This window comes from Plecotus auritus (genome assembly GCF_963455305.1).
Source record: "Plecotus auritus genome assembly, chromosome: 3".
Taxonomy (NCBI): domain Eukaryota; kingdom Metazoa; phylum Chordata; class Mammalia; order Chiroptera; family Vespertilionidae; genus Plecotus; species Plecotus auritus.
In genome coordinates this window covers 151,688,718-151,711,213 of record NC_137772.1, presented here as the reverse complement: position 1 = coordinate 151,711,213, position 22,496 = coordinate 151,688,718, and positions in this window count along the sequence as shown.

Here is a 22,496-nt window from a genome sequence, read left to right as displayed (position 1 = left end):
GATAAACTCTTCCAACGTAGCCCCCCAAAAGTGAGGAAAGGCAAGTGCCCAGTACTGCCCGGCTGGCGGAGCAGCTAGACAGGACACCCCACGCGGTCCTGGTCCCGCGGCATACATTCCTCTATTCCCCGCCAGCCGAGGAGGGGAGGTGTGGCAGGCTGGCAGCCGAGGCGGGAGGGCTCCCTCTCCCCCCAATTCCCGCCAGCCCTACTTACTACTCCCGCTTTGCGAAGGAGGTTTCCAGACTCTACCGGGACCTCTACGGCCTCACACCCGCGTGGGATCACGGATGGCGATGCGATCAGCAGCCGGGTGGCAACATCGGGCGGGGAAAGCGAAACGCGCAGACCCCCGCTCCGAACGCCCTTCGCTGGCGGGGACTCCGCGGCGTCCGGACAGCGCCAGCGTCCCGACTCGCGGACCGCGACTGCAGCCCAGGGTCCGGGTCCCCGCTAAAACACCTCCTCTGGCGCCTTGAGACCGAATTTGAGAATCCACCAATCAGCGGCGGCCGGCGGAGCGGCCCCGGCCAATCACGCTGCCGCACGGCCGGGCTCGCCGCCCCTCGGAGCCTTGGCGCTCCGGGCCGCGCGTTGCGCCCGCACCCGCCCAATTGTTGCGGCCTCGGCCCCCTCCCCCTTCCGGGTACCTGGAAACCTGGCTTTGGGGAGCCGATTCCTGCTGTGGACGCGGGCCGAGCGGCCGCGGGAAGCCAAGGTGGGGGCGGGCGGGGCGGCGGGAGGAGGGGCTCTTTTGTTGGGTTCAGAAGACCCGCTCAAGTCCTCCAGGCTGGCGGCGCGGGGAGAGCGCGGGCACAGCCAGCGGAGGGGGAAGCAGATGGAGGTGGGAGAAACGACATACACGCTCTGGATGCTGCGGCCGCCACCCCCTCCCCCAGCAACCTGCGCAGGAGCCAAGTTGCCCAGGCTTGTTGGGGCAAACTTGCTAACACCGAAAGCTGGTGTGACCTGTGAGCCATGGTTACTGCTCCTCTGCGAGCAGATGGCATGCCAGTTAGCCTTGGAAACGAGACTGCAAGCCCAGCCAGCTGTTTTTTCCTGTTTCTCTCTCTCTCTCTCTCTCTCTCTTTTTTTTTTTTCTTTTCTTGCAAGTCCCGAAAAGTTTCTTGGTGGTGTTCCCATTTCAGAACGTCGCCAATAATTAGAGGGAAAAAAGGCTTTATTAAATAATTCCTTGCACTAAGGACTAGCGTTCTGGGAAACAGTCGAGAAAACTTCCTCAACATTGTATTAAATATCTCACTTCCTTCAACTTTAGTTTCTTATTTAAAATATGAATATTGATAGAGACAGTCTTGTGTGTGTGTACATGTGCATTTTAATAGACGTTATTGTTTAAATTTACAGAAAAATTGAGAAGATAGGATAGAGTTTCACCAATTTATTAACATTTTATATTTGTGTAGTACTTTAGTTAAAAACAACGAACCAACATTGATATATTATTCTTAACTAAAGTCATTACCTTATTAAGATTTAATTGTTACCTAATGTCCTCCCCCTCTTTCCCTCCCCGCAAGATACACCACATTACATTTAGCCTTCATGTCTCCTTAGGCTCCTCTGCCTGTGACAATTTGTCATACGGTACTTTCCTCATTTTTGATGACCTTGAGAATCTTGAAGAGTGCCGGTAAGTCATTCAGCAGGGTATCCTGCTGCTGGAATTTGAGACAGCCTTCAGTAAAGCATGTCTGCAGACATTTCCTTACAAACCATATACTTTATAGCAGGGATATCTTTCTCCTTTTAATCTTTTCTGTACCAAGTGCTCCACTTCCCATCCTTCACCTCCCTAATATATATATATTTCTAAAATACTGTCTGTAGAATTCAGAATGCTCAGCCTAGTTCACTTTGTACTCTGTTTAGATTGCTAAAAATCACAGCTAAGTCATGTGTTCAAAAGACAAGTATGGAAACCTTAGACATAAAGAAAACATTGGTAACAAAAATTTGACATTTTTATATTAGAGGTGATATTTTGAACTGAAATCTGTCTTGTAGGTAGAAGCATAAGGAGAGAAGTGTAAAGAATAAAAATGCAATTTATTAAAATTTGCACTTACATGGAAATAAAATTTAGATGAGGAAATGTGTTGTTGTTTTCCAAACTGTATTAATTTACTGTGGCTGCTATAACAAATCACCACAAACTGGTTGGTTTAGATTAGGGGCTTAATCACAAGGAACAACAACAACCTGTAATTATTGGAATTGAGAGTCTAGGTCAGTGGTCGGCAAACTCATTAGTCAACAGAGCGGAAAACCGCGGCTCGTGAGCGGCATGGCATGTGGCTCGCGAGCCGCAGTTTGCCGACCACTGGTTTAGAACAACAGAGATTTATTCTCTCACAGTTCCTGGAGGCCAGAAGTCCAAAAGCAAGCCCCACACTCCTGGGGTGTTAGAGGAAAATCTGTTCTTTACCTCTTTCAGCTTCTGGTACCTGTAAGCAATTCTTTATTTTTTATTTTAATTTTTAATTTTATTGATTGACTTGAGAGAGAGAAGCATCGATTTTGTTGTTCTACTTATTGATGCATTCATTGGTTGATTCTTGTATGTGCCCTGACCAGGGACCAAACCCTCAACCTTCGTGTATGGGGACAACGATTCTCTAACCAACTGAGCTACCTGGCCAAGATCTGTAAGTAAGCAATCCTTCCTTCCTTCCTTCCTTCCTTCCTTCCTTCCTTCCTTCCTTCCTTCCTTCCTTCCTTCCTTCCTTCCTCCCTCCCTCCCTCCCTCCCTCCCTCCCTCCCTCCCTCCCTCCCTCCCTCCCTCCCTTCCTTCCTTCCTTTTTGTAATCCTCACCCAAGGATATTTTTCCCATTGATTTTCAGAGAGAGTGAAAGGGAGGAGGGGAGGGAGTGAGAGAAAGGGAAACACTGATGTAAGAGAGACACGCATCACATTGATTGATTGCCTCCTGCATGTGCCCTGACTAGGCTAGGGAATGGAACCTGCAACCCAGGTATGTGCATGAATCAAACTCATTGAACCAGGAACCCTTTGGTCCACAGCTGATGCTTTAACCACTGAGCACATCAGCCAGGGCTGTAAGGAATTCTTGACTTCTGGCTGCCTCACTCATACCTGAGCTCTCTACATCAGTGGTCACATTGCCTCATCTCCTTCTGTCTGTTAAATCTCTCCTGTGTCTCTTATACAGACACTTATTATTGAATTTAGGTTCTACCTATATAATCCAGCATAATTTTATCTCATATTCCTTAATTATATTTGCAAAGATCTTTTTTCCAAATAAGGTGACATTCACAGGTTCTAGGGATTAGGATGTGAATATACCTTTTTTTTAGGATCACCATGTAGCCTTCTAGACTCATATTAAAATTATTAAAAATGTATTCATTTTTCTGATATTTCAAAATAATAGTGATTGTTTCTTTGAGGTCATTTTTGTTACAGATCTTTTCCTAGCATTTTCAGAGTATTTTTTTTTTTCTATTTCAATTCAAACGTAGCCACTGTTCAAAACAAGAAAAATTCAATATGTAGCCTCAGGCACTTGTAATGCCATTGATTGTTTAAAGTAAGATTGATCTTAGATTGGGAGGAAAATTGGAAAATGAATGTTTTATGGGCAAATTCAGAGACATTACTCCAGCACTCTTATTTATATTGATGCTTTCAAGTCCCGGAATTTGTAAATAATCCGTCAATGTCTCAGTTATTCAATTGACACTGGTGGTGGCTGGGAACTCTGGTGGGGCATCAGTTCCTGCATGTGCTTCTCCGTGTGGCCTGATCTTCCTTCCAGCATCGTGCCTCAGGGCTCCAAGAGAGTCCAGCCCATGAGGGGAAATTACATTGCCTTTTGCCATGTAGCCTCAGAACTAAGACTACAAATCAGTTCTGTATTTTTATGGATGAAGCAGTCAAGGATCCACCCATATTTAGGAAGAATAAGGAGAGGACATACATCCTACCTCTCAGTGGGAGAAGTGTTGAAGAATTTGGGGCTAATTTTAAAACAGCCAAACCAGGTTTCATGCTAATTTAATTGTATTTCAGTTCTACCTGGACAGTCTGCTTGAAAGGTCATTAACTTGGGCACAGTATGGTATTATCTATATGGCAGCAGTCCCCATGGCCCTGTATTGTGCTAGCGCCCTGGGTCTGGGTCCTGTCTAGACTTTAGAATCACCTGGGAAGATTTTTTTTAAAATACCAATATCTGCACCCTACACCCATATATTTTGAGTTTACTTGATCTGGACTTGGATTTGGGTTTGAAGCATTTTTTCAATGCTTAGTGTCTTGTTCATTAGCATCATGCCAGTTGTATGCCTATTCATCAATTCCTTTGGATGCTTCTGACTCAGTGGTTTTAGAATGGGATTCTCAGGTCCCATCAATGAGAACGGGAAGAATTGGGCAGGTGTAGAGGTTTCAGAGGGCTGAGTCTTGCTGATGTGTGGAGATGTCACCGGTTTTTGGAAGGACTTGAGGTTGTCAATGAGAAATATGAGCAGGGCATGTGATGGAGGTATATCAGAAGGATGAGCAACAAAGGTTGTGCTCAGGAGAATATGTGTCAATGATGTCTGCATTCCTCTGTGCAAAAGGCTTCCTCCACAGCTTCTCAAACTTGCAAATAGCCTTTTACCCTTTTGGGGTTCCAAATCCCAAGATTTATCTCACTTTATAGAAAGAATTGCACTGTAGTGAAATATAATTCATGTCAGACAGTCTGAGTTGTCCAGTTAATGGATAAGCTTTCTTCGATATTTTTCTCCCACTACTGCAAGCACAATCATCTTGATGTATCATCTGTTCACAAAAGTGCAACCACAGAAGGGAATTAGAAACTGAGTTTTCACCACGTGGGTGACAGAGGGACTTTTGCTTCACATCCTGGCAATTCTCAAGTCTCCTTGAGTGGATCAGTTTAGCAGTTCTTAACCTGAGGGCTGCCATTTAAAATGAACTTTGTTTTCAGCCAGTCATGAGTCTGGGAATATGACACATTTGCCTCTCTAACTGCTAATAAGTTCAGAGAAGTCAGAAATTAATTTTTTTCTTTTTAAGAACTTTTAAAAAATTTTGCTCCTATATTATTTTTTATTGAATTTATTGTGGTGACATTGGCTAATAAATTATATAGGTTTCAGGTGTACAATTCTATGATATATCATCTGTAAGTTATATTATGTATTCACCATCCAAAGTCTTGTCTCCTTCATTACCATCTATCCCCCCTTAACCCTCTTCTACCTGTCCCCACCCTCCATTCCTCTGGTAATCACCATACTGTAGTCTGTGTCTATGAGAGGTTTTTTATTTATTTTTATTTTTTAGAAAGCATAAAATTTATTCTTGTCTGATACCAAGTAATGTCAGATGGAGAATAAGCCCATGAATATTTCCTGCTCATGGCCTTAGCAACAACAACAACAGATAAATTCCAAAGGGCAGCCATGGCTCCCATTGCAAATCACATCCAGATGTCCAGCAGTTCAAAGGGAGGTGCTTAAGCTGTGATTGCATGTCCCACAGGGAACAGAGGGAATTCATTCTTTATCTTTACAGACACATTTTCATTTTTAGCACTATGGCGCAAGGTCATTTTCCTTAGGGAGCATGACATTAGCATGCTCACTAAAAGAAAGCATAGCGTATTTGGTGTGCATGTGTGTTCTTGTGTGTGCATACTGAAGGTAAGAATGCAGAAGGGGATTGTATTGTAATAAACATTCCAGACCACAACAGATAGGACCGATTTTGAGCTGGGTTGGGTGTTTCTTGGAACAATAGGATAATGTGTCCTGGGATAGCCCATTATATGGTGCCATTTTTATGCTGCAGGTTTGGGCCTGGTTTTTTGGAGGGACCACAATGGTTGGGACAATAAAAAGGAGGATTGACCACTATCCTGAAACATATTCTGGAGAAAATGGGGACAAGCTTCTCCTTAATCTTCTAACCCAGAAGGGAAGGAATTAACTTGAGGAGTAGGGAGACATAGTTATAGACTAAGCTTGGCTATGAACTTGCTGGAACAAAAGGTTTGGCTCACCTAGGCTTCAGCTTTCTCTTACAGCTGGTAGTAGGCTGATTGGAAGACTTCTGAAGAACCTGTCAATTCTGTCATTCTAAATGCTCATTGGATACTGAAGATACCCTCTTAAGACTGTTTGCTTCTGACTCCTAATCACTCAGTGTGGATATGTAAGAATATTGCTGACTTTTTCACTTGAAAATGAAATCACTTTTTAAATTTTATATTAGGTGAAACTAAACACATCTGTATTCATTATATTACATATGTATATGCATGTATGCACACATACATACATAAATAATGAGAATGATTAAAAAATATCAGGCCAAAGACTAACCTCTGTCACGTTCATTTCTCTAAGCTTTCTAAATGCCTAAATGTAACTTTTTATATCTACCTAATAGTATTATTTTAATAGCATTTATTCATGATAACTAGAAGCCTGGTGCACAAAATTTGCATACTCGGAGTGGGGGGTCCCTCAGCCCGACCTGTGCCCTCTCTCAGTCCGGGAGCCCTCAGGGAATATCTGACTGATGGCTTAGGCCCACTCCCCATGGGAAGCAGGCCTAAGCCGGCAGTGGGACATCCTTAGTGCTGCCACAGAGGCAGGAGAGGCTCCCGCCACCGTCGTCGCTGCACTCGCCAGCAGAGAGCCCAGCTTCTGGCTGAGCGGTGCTCCCCCTGTGGGAGCACACTGACCACTAGGGGGCAGCTCCTGTGTTGAGCGTCTGCCCCTGGTGGTCAGTGCGCGTCATAGCGACCAGTTGTTCTGCCATTCGGTTGATTTGCATATTAGCCTTTTATTATATAGGATACTTTGTATTATCATGAAATGAAAATATTTTCATTGTGCAGTGGAAAGAGGAGTTTGGGGTTAGGGGCTCAGGGACTAACAACTTAAGTTACCTTGCCTGTGCAGAGCCTCCCATCTTGGGAAAGCTAGAGAAATGGAGTATTGAGTCCAGACAGAGATATTAGCCCAGATATTGACTAAACAATCAGGAAAATGTTCATGTACAAAGATTAAGGTATTGTCTACAAGAAGTCCCTGTTAAAATCTTCATGGTTCCTGGAAAGAGTAATCATTTAACCAGTATCACCCATGTAACATTAAGACATCTTTCCTTAGACCATACCTGGTGGTGAAAATGGACTTAACTTTTAAGTATAAAGCATTGCTTCTCTGTAATACCTTGTGTAGCATACTGGACTTTCTAGTCTTGTTCAAAGACATCTCTGCCTCTCCAGTGAATTCCAGGCAACCCCAGCCACACATACTGTCAAATCCTTCCAATTTTCCCGGACATTCAAGGCCTCCATTGCCATATGCTGGCTTCTTTTTGTTCTTACCAGTGATGCATGACATCAGGCATCTCCATGTAGTATGGCTACATCCTGTCAACAAAGCTGTTGGCACTCAGAAGGTCAGGGGTGCTCTGAGATGCCACTGTGCCCTCCCTCAAAAGTGCTAGCTACTGCTGCTGCCATCAAGTAAAGCCAGACTGGATCTTGGGTGCCTCTAGGACTGGTGTTTCTGCTGCTAATGGTTCTGCAAAGTGCTGCTGCCACGGAGTACGGGAGATGGCCTGGGCCCCCTCTTGTGCTCCTCCCACCCCCCCAACAAAGTCGTATCAGGCCAGTGCCTCTCTGTGCTGAAATAGGGAGCCAGAGAACATTCTCATTCTGTTGGTGATTATTTTTCACTTCGTATCCCTTTTCCTGAGCGTTCGGTCATGGGGCCTGAACTGGGGGCCAAGTCTGGGGAGCAGACACTCATAATTCCTCCTCTCCCCCGGTGGCTGAGACATTGTAATTGGACCAAATTTTAGTCTCTTTGGATGAATTTCCCATGATGCTACTCTCTACTCCTTAAGATGGTCACTTCTTGGGCATTCACTAATGGCCTCACTACACTCAGATGAGTTTATCAGTGTGGCTGTAGAGAATGGGACATCAAAGCCACAAGGCCTGGGAAGAGAGAATTCAGGGCAGGCTTAGTTGGGGCAGATGTGAGCACAATCAGGTAAGATTGGAGACAGTTATTCCTCCAGGAGGAAGGCTTGAATGGGGGTCACGCTACATTTCTAATGGGGTAGGAAGGGGTAGTGTCTCCTGATAAAAGGAGAAATATTCAGAAAGGAGTGTGGAAAAATTGAGGCTTGTGTGACCAACTTGGAGTATTGCTTGGGATTCCTGGATTATTATTGTTGTCAAAGATTGAATAGATGTGAATAAAATCTACAGTGAATGAAATATCTAAATAGAACATACCTATCACTTCCAAGATGGTAGAACATAGACTTGTTTTGTTCTTTTATTCAGTCATACACATATATAAAGAATGATACCATCTAGCACAGAGACCCACAAGGCCCTACAAATTAGAATGTATTCTTTTTAAAAATATATATTTTATTGATTTCAGAGAGGAAGGGAGAAGGAGAGAGAGATAGAAACATCAATGATGAGAGAGAATCACTGATAGGCTGCCTCCTGCACGCCCCTTACTGAAGATTGAGCCTGCAACCCGGGCATGTGCCCTGACCAGGAATCAAACTGTGACCTCCTCGTTCATAGGTTGATGCTCAACCACTGAGCCACCCTGGCCAGGCAGAATGTATTCTTTTGCTCAACATTTTATTGACATGTGTTAAGTTTTCTTTTTCACATATTCTTTTGGCCTACATTTTGTTGGCATACTTTAAGTTTTCGTCTTCTCATCTTCAGATGTCTGTTGTAAAAGTTCCATCAAAAATGTTTTGGCCAAAGGAGTGCCAAAAATTATGTTTAAGGTTATTTTTAAAAATTGTAGGTTCTTATCCATGAAAGCAGAGCTTCCTTTATTTTATCTTATATTTTATGTAGTTTAAGGAAGTAAAGTATGAATATCTTCCTTTTATGTGGTTTTCTTTTTTCTTTTTTTTTTTTTTTTTTTGCAAAATATCTAATATTTTGTTGCATTTATTTCTCTTCTCTCAGGTCTACAACTATTTGGTAAACTGGTCTAATATCGTGTGTGTGTTGAATTCCTTTCTTTTTTTTAGCTGATGAAGTTAAATTCTACCTTATCCTTTTGACTCCTTCTTCCTGTGTTTGATACCCAGTTTTACTGGATTTCTTATTACTTGATTATGTTCCCATGCAGCCACTTCTGCTATTTTCTTAAGCTTGCTAAAATTTACTCTGGAAAGTTGTGTTTTAGTTTTGCTGATTTCTTTACTTGTCTCATGGTTGTTAAGTATTTTATTGATGTTTGCAATTACAGTGGCATAATGCTAGAGCATCTGCTTAGGGTAATTTGTACTTGCTCTTTTCTTAAACTTTTTGTAATCTTGTGATTTTTATTTAATAATTAAAATTTTCAAAAAGAATCCACTTTAGTCAGTATCAACATGAACCAAGCAAAGTTGTTAGTTGAAGAACAGTACAGTTATGTAAATGATTTACCTTTTATACAGCGACTCTGCTAAAGGAGTAAAAAAATTACAAACTCAGCTGAAACATAACTGGAAACATATGATAAAGGGAGGAAAGCAGACAGTATTGCTGGGGGGGATACCCCATGTTTCAACTATAGGGCTAATTTTTCAATAGTAAGAAAATAATTTCACTCTCATTATTTTCTAATGATTCTCTTGTTAAACATGCAACTAGAAATTAAGAGAAAGAAACCTCTGTATAGTCTGTGAGGCCAGCTACACCAAATTTCACAGCTGTAAAACTGACATCTTGATAGTTTTCCTGTTAAAAATGGTAGGCTAATTATTGTTTTTTGTTTGTTTGTTTTGTTTTTGTTTTTTTTGAGCAATCAAAGTTTGAAAGAACGCAGTGCAATCCTGTCTCTTAGGCCAACAGCAATCTCATGGTTGATAATAAAGATGGCACTGAGTATGAATATATTTTAATAGCATTAAACCTCAATGTAAAGTTCTTATGGGCTGAGTAATTCAGAAAGTGCTTATAAGACTTTAGGTTAGTTTCATTCACTTTTTGCACATTAATTATTAATACCTGTAATGAAAGAATAATACTATTATGCATTGGCAGAGTCCTTTTCACTACAGAGGACACCAAGCACTTTAAAAGCCAATTTCTGCTCTCGATGCACATACAGATCCATGACTTGAGCCACCCAGAGCATGAATATTATATATGCCTGCATTTCAGACAAGGAACTTTGGCACTACCTTAAAGGTATGTCCAGACTCCAAACACTGCTCACCACCTCTACCACAACCTCCTGATTCCAAGCCACTTTCACCTCTTCTGTGGATTGTTTTAATAATGTCTAAATTGGTCTTTCTTTTTGTTGACCCTCTGTAATTTGTTCTTAAGTACCAGCTACAGTGAGCCAAATTATGTCAGATCATGTGCTCCTTCTCCCAATACTCCAGTGTCTTCCCAGTCCATTCAAAGTAAAAGCCAAAGTCCTTACAGTGTTCTACAAGGTGTTCAGATCCCGCCTCTTTTTGTCACCTTCAACTTTCCCACTCATTTGCTTCAGCCATGCTAGGCTCCCTGCTTATCTTTGGACACACTTATTCTCCTGCCAGAGAGTCATTCATTTACTCTTTCCTCTGCCTAGAATGCTTTTTGTCCAGAGAGCTGTATAGCTCTCTCCTTCATTTCTTCCAGGAGCATATTAATTAGGGTAATGTTAGTGTCCACAGCAAAGAAACCTTAAATTTGCAGCACCTTAACCAAACAAAAATTTATCTCTGCTCATGTAACAGTCTGATAATGGTGCTCCTGGATGGCAGGTGGCTTTCCTGTGTGTGGCAACTGTTGGGCCCAGGCTCCTTCCATTTATGGCTCTGCAATCTCTTTAGACAGGCCTCTGAGTCCTCTGCTTCTAGCTAATGGAAGGAGAAACAGACTGTGGATGCATGGTGTACATCACTTCTCACATTCTTTTGAGAAAACAGCTAGTCACATGGCCACACTGGATTTAAAGTGGCTATGGTCATAATCACTGGCTCTGGAGCACATACATCCCAGCAAGAATCTAACTTTGGACAGGGAGTAAGAATTCATGGGACAGCTCACCATTTCTGACACAGACTACCCTCTGGCCACCAAAGTTCCACCCAGGTGCCACATCCAGGATGAAGTCTATGTACTCTGGGTAATGGGTTCCTTTGTTTCAGAGACGTAGGAATTCAAACAAAATCTGTCTGCCCACTTCTCTCCAAAAATACTCATAAAAGTATGGACCAAAAACAGGATAGCCACAGTAGAAACTCACATTTAGAAAAGCGTAGACTGGGAGATCCATGCTGTGACTGGTCCACAGCAATGAGGGATCCAACAGGGCAGGTGTTAGGAAAGCTGGTCTCTGGAGGTGGGGCAGATTCCTTCATTAGACTGTGGTCCTGCTCAGTGGACAGGAGGTGCTTATTCACTGTTTCTGTGGTCCTTGGCTCTGCCCTCTGGGATGTACTGTGTCCATTGATCCTTCCTGGCAATATCTGACATCAGCAGTAAAGAATATGACTTCCTTGGAGCTTGCACAGCTTTCACAGCCTGCTTCCTGCTGGTGGATATTTGAGGTCCCTGAGAAGATATTTTACAGTCACAGGCTCTTTAAGGCCTAGATCACTATTCTTTGGGAACATTATTCCCTCGATTTATAGTTAGTTCCACATGCCAGTAACCATATCAAAAGTTCTTTCCTAGAAACGATTTTTAGGTTGACTCTATTTCTTTCCCTTCTTGCCCTTATACATCCCTCTCTTTGATGGGGCTAACCTGAGGGTCCTTCAAGCAGTAGAGTTGGTGGTGAGAGACCAAGTTACCATGATCTGTGTTTCAGCCTTGCACATCTCTGCTCTTAACCAAAACAACTTAATGGGTGCATTTGCTCAGAGCATTTCAGGTCTGATCTCCTACTGCTAGCTGCCTAGAAACAGTCAGCTTCCAAACCTGCAAACCTTGATTTCTAGATTCTCTTTATCATCTTTTATTTCTGCTTGCAAACCAGCTGGTTCTTTCCTGAACACATTTCTTTATCATCTTTGTTCAGTGCAGAGAGGAGCTTTCTGTATATTTTATGAACTGGATTGTGTCATCCAAAATTCATATGTGGAAACCCTAACCCACAATGTGGCTATATTTGGAAATAGGCCCTTTATGGAAGTAATTAAGGTTAAATAAGGTAATAATGGTGGGACCCGAATCCAGTAGGACTGGTGTCCTTATAAAGAGAGGAAGAGATACCCACGGTACATAAACAGAGAACAGGCTATGTGAGGACAGAGCAAGAAGCTCTCTGAAAGCCAAGGAGAGAGGTCTCACCAGACACCAACCCTGTTGGCTCCTTGATCTTGGACATCAGCCTCTAGAACTGTGAGAAAATAAATTGCTGCTGTATAAGCCACCCAGTCTGTGGCATTTTGTTACGACAGCCCTAGTAAACTAACATAGCATCTATAGACATTCTGGATCCTTTGAACTACTTACTCTGATGCTACAGGATCACTAGGTTCTCGTTCTGTCTTACAGGCATGCACAGCTTTACCATTACATATCACAGGTCTCTGATTTGCAGCTTCTAATGTCTCTTTTGTGCTATCTGTTACCTGATTGCTAAGATAAGGCTGTACATTGCTGTTCTTTGTTTTTAATACAGCATTTCAAGGAATCAGTTTCTGTAACAAATGGACCTCCATTTTGGAAGATTGACACAAAAATTTTTATTTTTCTCTCATATAATAATAACATATGGGTGTGCCTGTTTAATGGATGGCTGCCTTCAGTATGGAGATTCAGGGTCCCACCCTTTTTTATCTTGTGGCTCTACCTGTGCTGTCCAATGGTGCCTCATGTGGCTTCTGAATACTGGAAAGGTGGGTAATAGAACTTGAAACTGTACTATAAGTGTAAAATGTATGCTGGATTTTGAAAAAAAAAGTATAAAGTATCAAATATTTTTTCTATTGAATACACGTTGAAATAATTTTTGGAAATATTGGGTTCAAAATTGCATTTATTAAAATGAAGTTTACTCATCTTTTACTTATATTAATAATTGACAATTATATTAATAACTAGAGGCCCAGTATGTGAATTCATGCACCAGTGGGGTCCCTCAGCCTGGCCTGCAGGATCAGGCCGAAACCGGCTCTCTGACATCCCCAGAGGGGTCCTGGATTGCGAGAGGACGCAGGCCAGGCTGAGGGACCCCACCGGTGCACGATCAAGACCAGGGATGGACACAGGAGGTTGGCCAGCCAGAGAGGGACTGTGAGAGGGCTCCATGGTATGTCTGGCCCATCTCGCTCAGTCTCAATCAGCTGGACCCCAGCAGCAAGCTAACCTACTGGTCAGAGTGTCTGACCCCTGGTGGTCAGTGCACGTCATAGCAAGTGGTTGAGCAGCCTTAGCATATCATTAGCATATTACCCTTTGATTGGTTGAATGGACGACCAGACACTTAGCATATTAGGCTTTTATTATATAGGATAATATTATACTTATATTAATAATATTATACTTAATTTTATTATAATCTTGTGGCTACTAGAAAATTTATTTATTTTTACATTTATTTATCTTTATTTGCTGAGGATATTACAGATGACCCCCATTTCCCCCTATTGATCTGCTTTGCCTGGTTCCCATCCCACCCCAGGCCTTCACTGCACTATTGTCTGTCCATGGATTATTATGCATATATTGCATATAAGTTCTTTGGTTATTCTCTGCCTTGCCCCTCAACCCCCCTTCCCTCTGAGATCCGTCAGTCTGTGTCATGCTTCTATGCCTCTGGGCCTGTTTTGTTCCTCTGTTTATTTTGTTCATTAAAATAACACACATGGCTTCCATTACACTTCTCTTGGACAGCTCTGCTTCACTTGGCAGAAATGGAAAGAGACAGTGGAGAAACCATATCAGATTCATGAAACCCTGGCTCAGAAGTAAGATAACGCACATCTCCACTTCCACTGGTGACAAGTAGTTATGTGGCTATGTCTACACACAAGAGGAGCTGGGAGATGTAGTCCTGCCTCAGAGGTCACTTGTTAGCAACAGTTCTGCTCTAAGAAGGGGACCCATGAATGTTTGTGGACAGCTAGTTCTCTGTGACACCAGGTCTTTGCTCAAACATCACCTCCTTAGTGGAGTCTTCCCTGACCACTGCAACCACCCCGGCATTCCCTTTCTTCTCTGTTTTGTTTTTCTCCAGAACACTTCCGCCATTTGGCAGATAGTGTGTTTTATTTATTTGTTCATTTGCTTGCTTTCTCACTGTATGTAAACTCATTGAAGGAATTTTTTTTCACTGTAGTCCAATATGTATAACATAACAGTTATCATTTTAACCATTTTTACATGTACAGTTCATTAGCATTAAGTACACTCACACTGTTGTGCCACCAACACCACCATCCACCTCCTGAACTCTTTCATCTTCCCAAATGGAAAGTCCACACCCTTAAATAATTGCTCCCCGTTCTCCCTTTCCCATCTCAGTGCCTGGCAACCACCATTCTGCTTTCTGCCTGTATGATTTTTGACTTCACTAATTACCTCATATAAGTGGAATCATATTATCTTGTCTTTTTGTGACTGGCTTATTTTACTTGGCATAATGTCCTCAAGGTTCATCCATGGTGTAGCATGGGTCAGAATTTCTTTCCTTTTGAAGGCTAAAAAACATTTTGCTTATATGTTCCTCTGTCTATGGATATTTCCATTGCTTCTACAGTTTAGTTATTGTGAACAGTGCTGCTATGAACACGGGTATACAAATCTCTCTTTGAGACCCTGATTTCAATTCTTGTGAGTGTGTACCCAAAAGTGGCATTGCTAGAGCGTATGGTGATTATATTTTTAACTTTTTAAGCAATTAGTTCTCCATAGCAGCTACACCATTTTACATTTCTAGCAACAACACACAGGGTTCCAATTTCTCCACATTCTTGCCAACGTTTGTTACCTTTTGTGTGTGTGTGTGTGTGTGTGTGTGTGTGTGTGTGTGTCTGTGTGTGTGTGTGTGTTAAATAGTAGCCATTCTAGTGAGTGTGAGGTGGTATCTCATTGTGGTTTTGATTTCCATTTCCCTGATGATTAGTGATGTTGAGGAACTTTTCATGTGTTTATTGGCCATCTGTATGTCTTCTTTGGAGAAATGTCTATTCAAGGCTGAAGGCATTCAGTTTTGTCTGTATATTCATTGTGGTGTCACCAGTGCCTGGAATTGTGCTGCCATGTTCCCGCACGCTCAGGACTGTATGCTGAACAAATCAATGATTGAATCTTATTGGCCTGTTAACCCACAAATAACGCATTGGGGAAGGAATTTAGGGTCCTTGAGATGACATAGATCAGAAACTCATTACTATAGTTGAGGTAAATAATATATCATATTCTATCAGTATGTAGGTATGAGCAAACCAGAGTTAGACATAATAGACAACACAGATTTTAAGCTTGAGCTGAAATTTGCCACTCTGTTGTTGTTTTTTTTGTTCTGAATAGTATGAAAAAATTTTTTGGAGAACTTTCATTTCTCATTTATGTATTTTTATTAGTATCTAACTTAAAAAAATTTGCATACTTTTACATTTAAAAAAATCAAAATTTTTTTTATTCTCCTGTTTTTTAAGTTATACATTCTTTAGTCTCTTAGTGGTTGTATTTAATTTGTATCATATCAGCAACCAATAATAATTATTATTATAGTGATAATGAATACTTTTGGGGGTTAAAAAGAAGACAGAACCTAATTATTTTTTGTTGTTGTTAATCCTCAACTGAAGTTATTTTTCCATTGATTTTTCAGAGAGAGTGGAAGGGAGGGAAGGAGAGAGAGACAGAGAGAGAGATTGGTTGCCTCCCATATGCGCCCCTGCAACCCTATGATGCACAGGCCGATGCTCTAACGATTAAGTAACACCGGCTGGGCCAGAACTTAATTCTTGACAATAAATGTAGTAGGTAAGCCAGGAGGGAGGATATCAGAGTTAAATTTCTAAGCTTTTTTATTGTCTGGAGCAGTTAAAGTATTAACTGTAGACTTAGTTGTTATGAATACAAGGTATTATTTTAAAGATAATAAAGAGAAGACATAGAGTTTGTAATCTTCAGTCAGTAGAAGGAAAAAATCAGAGAACAATCCATAATTCTACTCTTAGTTATACACCCAAAATAATTGAAAGCAGTGACTTGGACAGGTATTTGTACACCCTTGTTCACTGCATTATTTAAAATAGCTGGGTAGTGGAAACAACCCTAATATCCACTAACAGATGAATGGATTAACAAAATACGGTGTATATGTACAATGGAATGTTATTCAGCTATAAAAAAAAATGAAGTTCTGATACATGCTACAACACAGGTGAACCTTGAAGATATTATGCTAGGTGAGAAGTCAGACACAAAAGGACAAAGATTATTTGATTTCACTTATGTGAAATATCAAGATTAGACAAATTCATAGAGACAGAAAGTAGATTAAGGTTTTTTACCAGGGGCTGGAAGGAGGGAGGACTGAGGGAGTTATTGCTTAATGGTTATAGAGTTTCTGTTTGAGGTAATGAAAAGTTTTGGAAATAGTGGTGATGGTTACACAATATTATGCCACTCATTCATACACTTAAAAATGGTCAAAATGGCAGATAGTATGTTATACATATTTTACCTTAAAAATATAAAAAAGCAAACTGACAATTTGCCTGAAGAAAGAATAAAGAACCAAAAAAAAAAAAAAAAGAACAATAAAGAGAAAAAGCACAAGCAAAAAGATAGAAATAAGTCTAGGTAACAAAATCTATAAATCAACTGAACTCAACAGCTAAAAGAGATTATTAGATATAAAAATGCAAAATCCACCCTGGCAGAGTGTCTCAGTTGGTTGGAGCGTCCTCCTGTACACCAAAAAGTTATGGGTTCATTCCCAGTCAGAGCACATTCCCAGGTTGTAGGTTTGATCCTCGTTTGGGCATGTATGGGAGGCAATATTGGGGTCTCTCTCTCTCTCTCTCTCTCTCTCTCTCTCTCTCTCTCTTTCCCTCTCTCTCCCTTCCTCTCCCATTCGTCCCTCTCTCTCTCAAAAATTAATAAACATATAAATGTATCCTTGGGTGAGGATTTAAAAAAATGAAAAATTCATTTGCATGTTTATAAGAGAAACATCTGAAACATAAGGACTAAGAAAGCTTAAAAATAAAGGAATGAAAAAAGATATCCCAGGAAAATGCTAGCCAAAAGAAAGCTGAGGTTTCAATATCAATATTAAATTAGATTTTAAAAGACAAAAATATAATTAAAGGTAAGAAGAGGCACAATGTAATAATAAAAGGTTTATTTCAGCAGGAAGTTTTAATAATTCAAAAAATTCAGAACTCAATAAAAACGATAAAATATACTATAAAATTTATAAACCTTCAAAATATATAAAGCAAAATTAATATAATCATATGAGAAGGGGACAAGTGCAATATTCAAATGGAAGACGTCAACAGGTCTCAATTATTGATAGTTGTGTAGATTAAAAGTTTAATGAATATAGCTCGGCCTATGTGGCTCAGTGATTGAGTGTTGACCTATGAACCAGGAGATCACCATTTGATTTCACGTCAGGGCACATGCCTAAGTTGCAGGTTTCACCCCCAGTGTGGGGTGTGCAGGAGGCAGCTGATCAATGATTCTCTCTCATCGTTGATGTTTCTATCTCTCTCCCTACATCTCTGAAATCAATTAAAATATATTTTAAAAAAATGTTTAATGAATATATGGAAGACTTGAATCACACATTTAGCAACTGGAAGTTAATAATATATATAGAATCATGTTTACAGGACCAATGATTAAAAAACACGTATTCTTCTCACAAACATAAAGAACATTAAAACACACAAACAAATCTGATTATGTGCTAGACCATAAAACAAGCCTCAACAAATTTCAAAGAGTGGGTGTCATACAACTCATATTTTCTGTCAATAATGCAATCTAGTATAAAATCAATAAAAAATATTTTTTAATGCAGAACCCCACACATTTGAACATTTAAAAATACCTAGTTCTAAGTAACTCTAAGTCAAAAAGGAATAATAATGAAGATGAAAATAGACTTAGAACTCAATGATAATGAATATACTAAATATAAAAATTTTAGGGATGGGCAAGAAAGGTATTTAGAGGGAAACATAATAATAAATGCTTTTCAAAGAAAAAGGATGTAGGTTGAAATTCAAGAAGTTAGATATACATTTAGAAAAAAAGGAATAAACTCAAAGAAAGTAAAATAAGAACAAAAATGAATGTAAAAGAAAACAGATTCAAAGGAGAGGATAAACAAAGTGTATATCCTAGAGAGATTCTTAAACATGTGCATCAGATAAAATAGACATAAATGATGATAATACATTACAAAAATTTGAGGTAAACAAAGGGGACATAAGTAAGTCACAAATAATCAAAATTTATACAAAAGAAATAAAATCTGAATAACATTATATCTTTTAAATAACTTGAATTGGTAAGAAAAAGCCTTCCCACAAAGAAAATTCTACTCTCAGAATTACTAGTGAATTTAAGCAAAAATTTAAGAAATAATACCTGTCATACATAAGAGGGTCTAGAAAATTCTATCTAATAAAAGAGTAATATGCAAATTAACCATCACTCTGCTACACCCACAAGCCATGCCCACAAGCCATGCCCACCAGCCAATCAGGAGGGAATATGCAAATAAACCCAACTAAGATGGCTACGGCCACAGAGAGCAGGAGAGAGGCTTGGGTTTCCCCGGCAATGGAGGAAGCCAAGCTTTCCGCCTGCCCTTGCCGGCCCAGGCCTCCACTCAATACTACAAAGTTTCAATGATAGAAGATAAATAAAACCAAACAGAAATGGCAGCAGCCACGGAGCTGGAGAGAGCAGGAGGCTAGGGTTGCCCCTGGTGATGGAGGAAGCCAAGCTTTCCGCACACCCTGGCCAGCCCAGGCCTCCGCTTAAGGCTACAAAGTTTCAATTATAGAAGATACATAAATCCCCCCAAAAATGGCTGCCGCCACAGAGCAAGCAGAAGGCTTGGCTCCGCTCCAGGCTACAAAGTTTCAATTGTAGAAGATAAATAAACCCCAGATACCAGGGCCTCCGCTTGGGTCGCCAGGGGGCGTGGCTGGCCTGCAAACCACCACAGGCCCCTCAGCCAGGCTGCCCCATGCCCCAAGGGAACCCCCACCCTGATCCAAGACACCCTTCAGGGCAAACCAGCTGGCCCTCACCCGTGCACCAGGCCTCTATCCTATCTAATAAAAGAGTAATATGCAAACTGACTATCACTCTAACACGCAAGAGGCTGCCCCCATGTGGTCAAAGATCCTGCCCCCATGTGGACACAAGATGGCCACCACAAGATGGCCAGCAGGGAGGGCAGTTGGGAGGGACCAGGCCTGCAAGGGAGGGCAGTTGTGGGTGATCAGGCCAGCAGGGGAGGGCAGTTAGGGGTGACCAAGCTGGCAGAGGAGGGAAATTGGGATGACCAGGCCTGCAGGGAAGGGCAGTTAGGGGTGACCCAGCTGGCAGAGGAGGGAAGTTGGGGGCGACCAGGCCTGCAGGGAAAGGCAGTTGGGAGGGACCCAGGCCTGCAGGGGAGGGCAGTTAGGGGGGACCAGGGTTGCAGGGGAGGGCAGTTTGGGGGGACCCAGGCCTGCAGGGGAGGGCAGTTAGGGGCAAACAGGCTGGCAGGGGATCAGTTAGGCATCAATCAGGCTGGCAGGGGAGTGGTTAGGGGGTGATCAGGCTGACAGGCAGAAGCAGTTAGGGGCAATCAGGAAGGCAGGCAGGTGAGCAGTTTGGAGCCAGCAGTCCTGGATTGTGAGAGGGATGTCCGACTGCCCGTTTAGGCCGGATCCCACCGGGATCCGGCCTAAACGGGCAGTCGGACATCCCTCGAGGGGTCCCAGATTGGAGAGGGTGCAGGCTGGGCTGAGGGACACCCCCTCCCCCTGTGCACGAATTTTGTGCACCGAGCCTCTAGTACTAGTATAAGAGAAAAGAATACTTTCCAAGCCATCTTATGAGGCCAGAATTTTCCTGGTAACATATATTAAAAGATAATAAAATTAAAGCCCAATATCTTTCAGGATCAAAGACAGAAAAATTATTAACAAAATATTATCAAATCAAATCCAGCAATATTATGACCATATTAGACTAATTCCAGACATGCAAGAATGGCTTAGCATTCACCAATCAATGCAATTCATCATATTAAAGGAATAATAAAGGGGAAAAACATCATAGGTATAGCAAAAGTACTTTAAAAAATTCAACACTCATTAATGATTAAAAACAAAAAACCTTGAGAAACTATAGAAGAAAATGTCTTCAACCTGATAAAGGGAGTCTCAAGAACCTTCAAATAACATCATATTAATAATGAAGAACTGGCTGTCTTCCTTCTAAGACTGGGAACAGGTAAGGATATATGCTTTCACTACTCTTCTCAACATTTTTCTGGAGATCCTAGCTGTTGCGGCAGGCAAGATAAAAAAATAACTGGAATATAGATTGCAAAGAAAAAAGTAAAACTTTCTAGTGTTTGCAAAAGATGTGATAGTATATGTAAAAATTTCTAATAAATCTGCAAAAAAGCTACTAGGACTAATAAGTGAATTGATACAGATGGCATGATACCAGTTCAATATGCAAAACTCTATTGTATTTTTAATACTAGCAATGAATATTTGGAAAATCAAATGAAAAGAAACAAATATTATTTAAAATGCCTAACACTAAATTTAACAATATATAATTAATATCTTCACTTAGAACATTACCATATAATGCTTAAGAAAATTAAAGAAGAGCTAAACAAATGAGACTATATATCATGTTCATGAACTGCAGGAATCAGAACTATTAAAGTTTCAAAATTCTCCAAATTATTCTATTGATTTAACATCTCAATAAAAAAATCCTATAGCCTTCTTTTTGGCAGATATTGGCACAATTGTTATAAAGTTTATATGGAAATGCAGAAGACCTAACCAATACAATTTTTAAAAATAAGAATCAAGTTAGAAAAATTACACTATATACTTTCAGGATGCTATAAGTTACAGGCCTTAAGATAATGAATATTAGCATAAAATAAATCCTATATAATAAAAGGCTAATATGCAAATTGACCTAACGGCAGAACAACTAGTCGCTATGACATGCACTGACCACCAGGGGGCAGACATTCAATGCAGGAGCACTCCCACAGGGGGAGCACTGCTCAGCCAGAAGCCCTGAGCTGGGCTCATAGCTGGTGTGCACAGCGGTGGTGGTGGGAGCCTCTCCTACCTCTGCAGCAGTGCTAAGGATGTCCCCCGAGGGCTCCTGGACTGCGAGAGGGTGCAGACCGGGCTAGGGACCTCACCCCCACCCCCGAGTGCACAAATTTCATGCACCGGGCCTCTAGTATATAGATAAATGGACTAGAACAGAGTTCAGAAATACACACACACACACACACACACACACACACACACACACACAAACAATTGCTTTTTGGTAAAGATTTCAAGGTAATCCAGTGGGTCAAATGATAGTATTTTCAACAAAGGCTATTGAAATAACTGAATATATATTTAATTATAATGAATATTATAATTTTATTCCATATAATTTAATTTATAATTTTATGAAATAAAATGAATCTCAGCATGTTCTTTATATACAAAGATTATTTTTAAATAGATCATAGACCTGAATGTAAAACCATAACTATAAAACTTTTAGAAGAAAGTATAGGAGACAGTCTATGTGACCTTGAAGGAGGCAATATTTCTTAGTACAAACCATAAAAAAATTTAAAGGATAAATTAGACTTCATCAAAATTAAAACCTTCTATTCCTTGAAAGAAACCATGCAAGGAAATTAAAGGCATGCCACAGATTGAGAGAAATTATTCTCAATGCATATATATGAAAAAGGTACTTGTACCCAGAATGTATAAAGAATTCTTACCATCCTATCTAATAAAAGAGTAATATGCAAATTGACCATCACTCCAACACACAAGATGGCCACCCTTGTGTGGTCAAAGATGGCTGCCCTCATGTGGACACAAGATGGCCGCCACAAGAAGGTCAGCAGGGGAGGGCAGTTGGGGGTGACCAGGCCTTCAGGGGAGGACAGTTGGGGGGGACCCAGGCCTGCAGGGAAGGGCAGTTGGAGGGGACCAGGCCTGCAGGGGAGGACAGTTAGGGGCAATTGTGCCGGCAGGGGAGCAGTTAGGTGTTGATCAGGTTGGCAGGGGAGTGGTTAGGCATCAATCAGGCTGGCAGGGGAGTGGTTAGGGGGTGATCAGGCTGGCAGGCAGAAGCGGTTAGGGGCAATCAGGCAGGCAGGCAGGCGAGTGGTTGGGAGCCAGCAGTCCTGGATTGTGAGAGGGATGTCCCTCAAGGGGTCCCAGATTGGAGAGGGTGCAGGCTGGGCTGA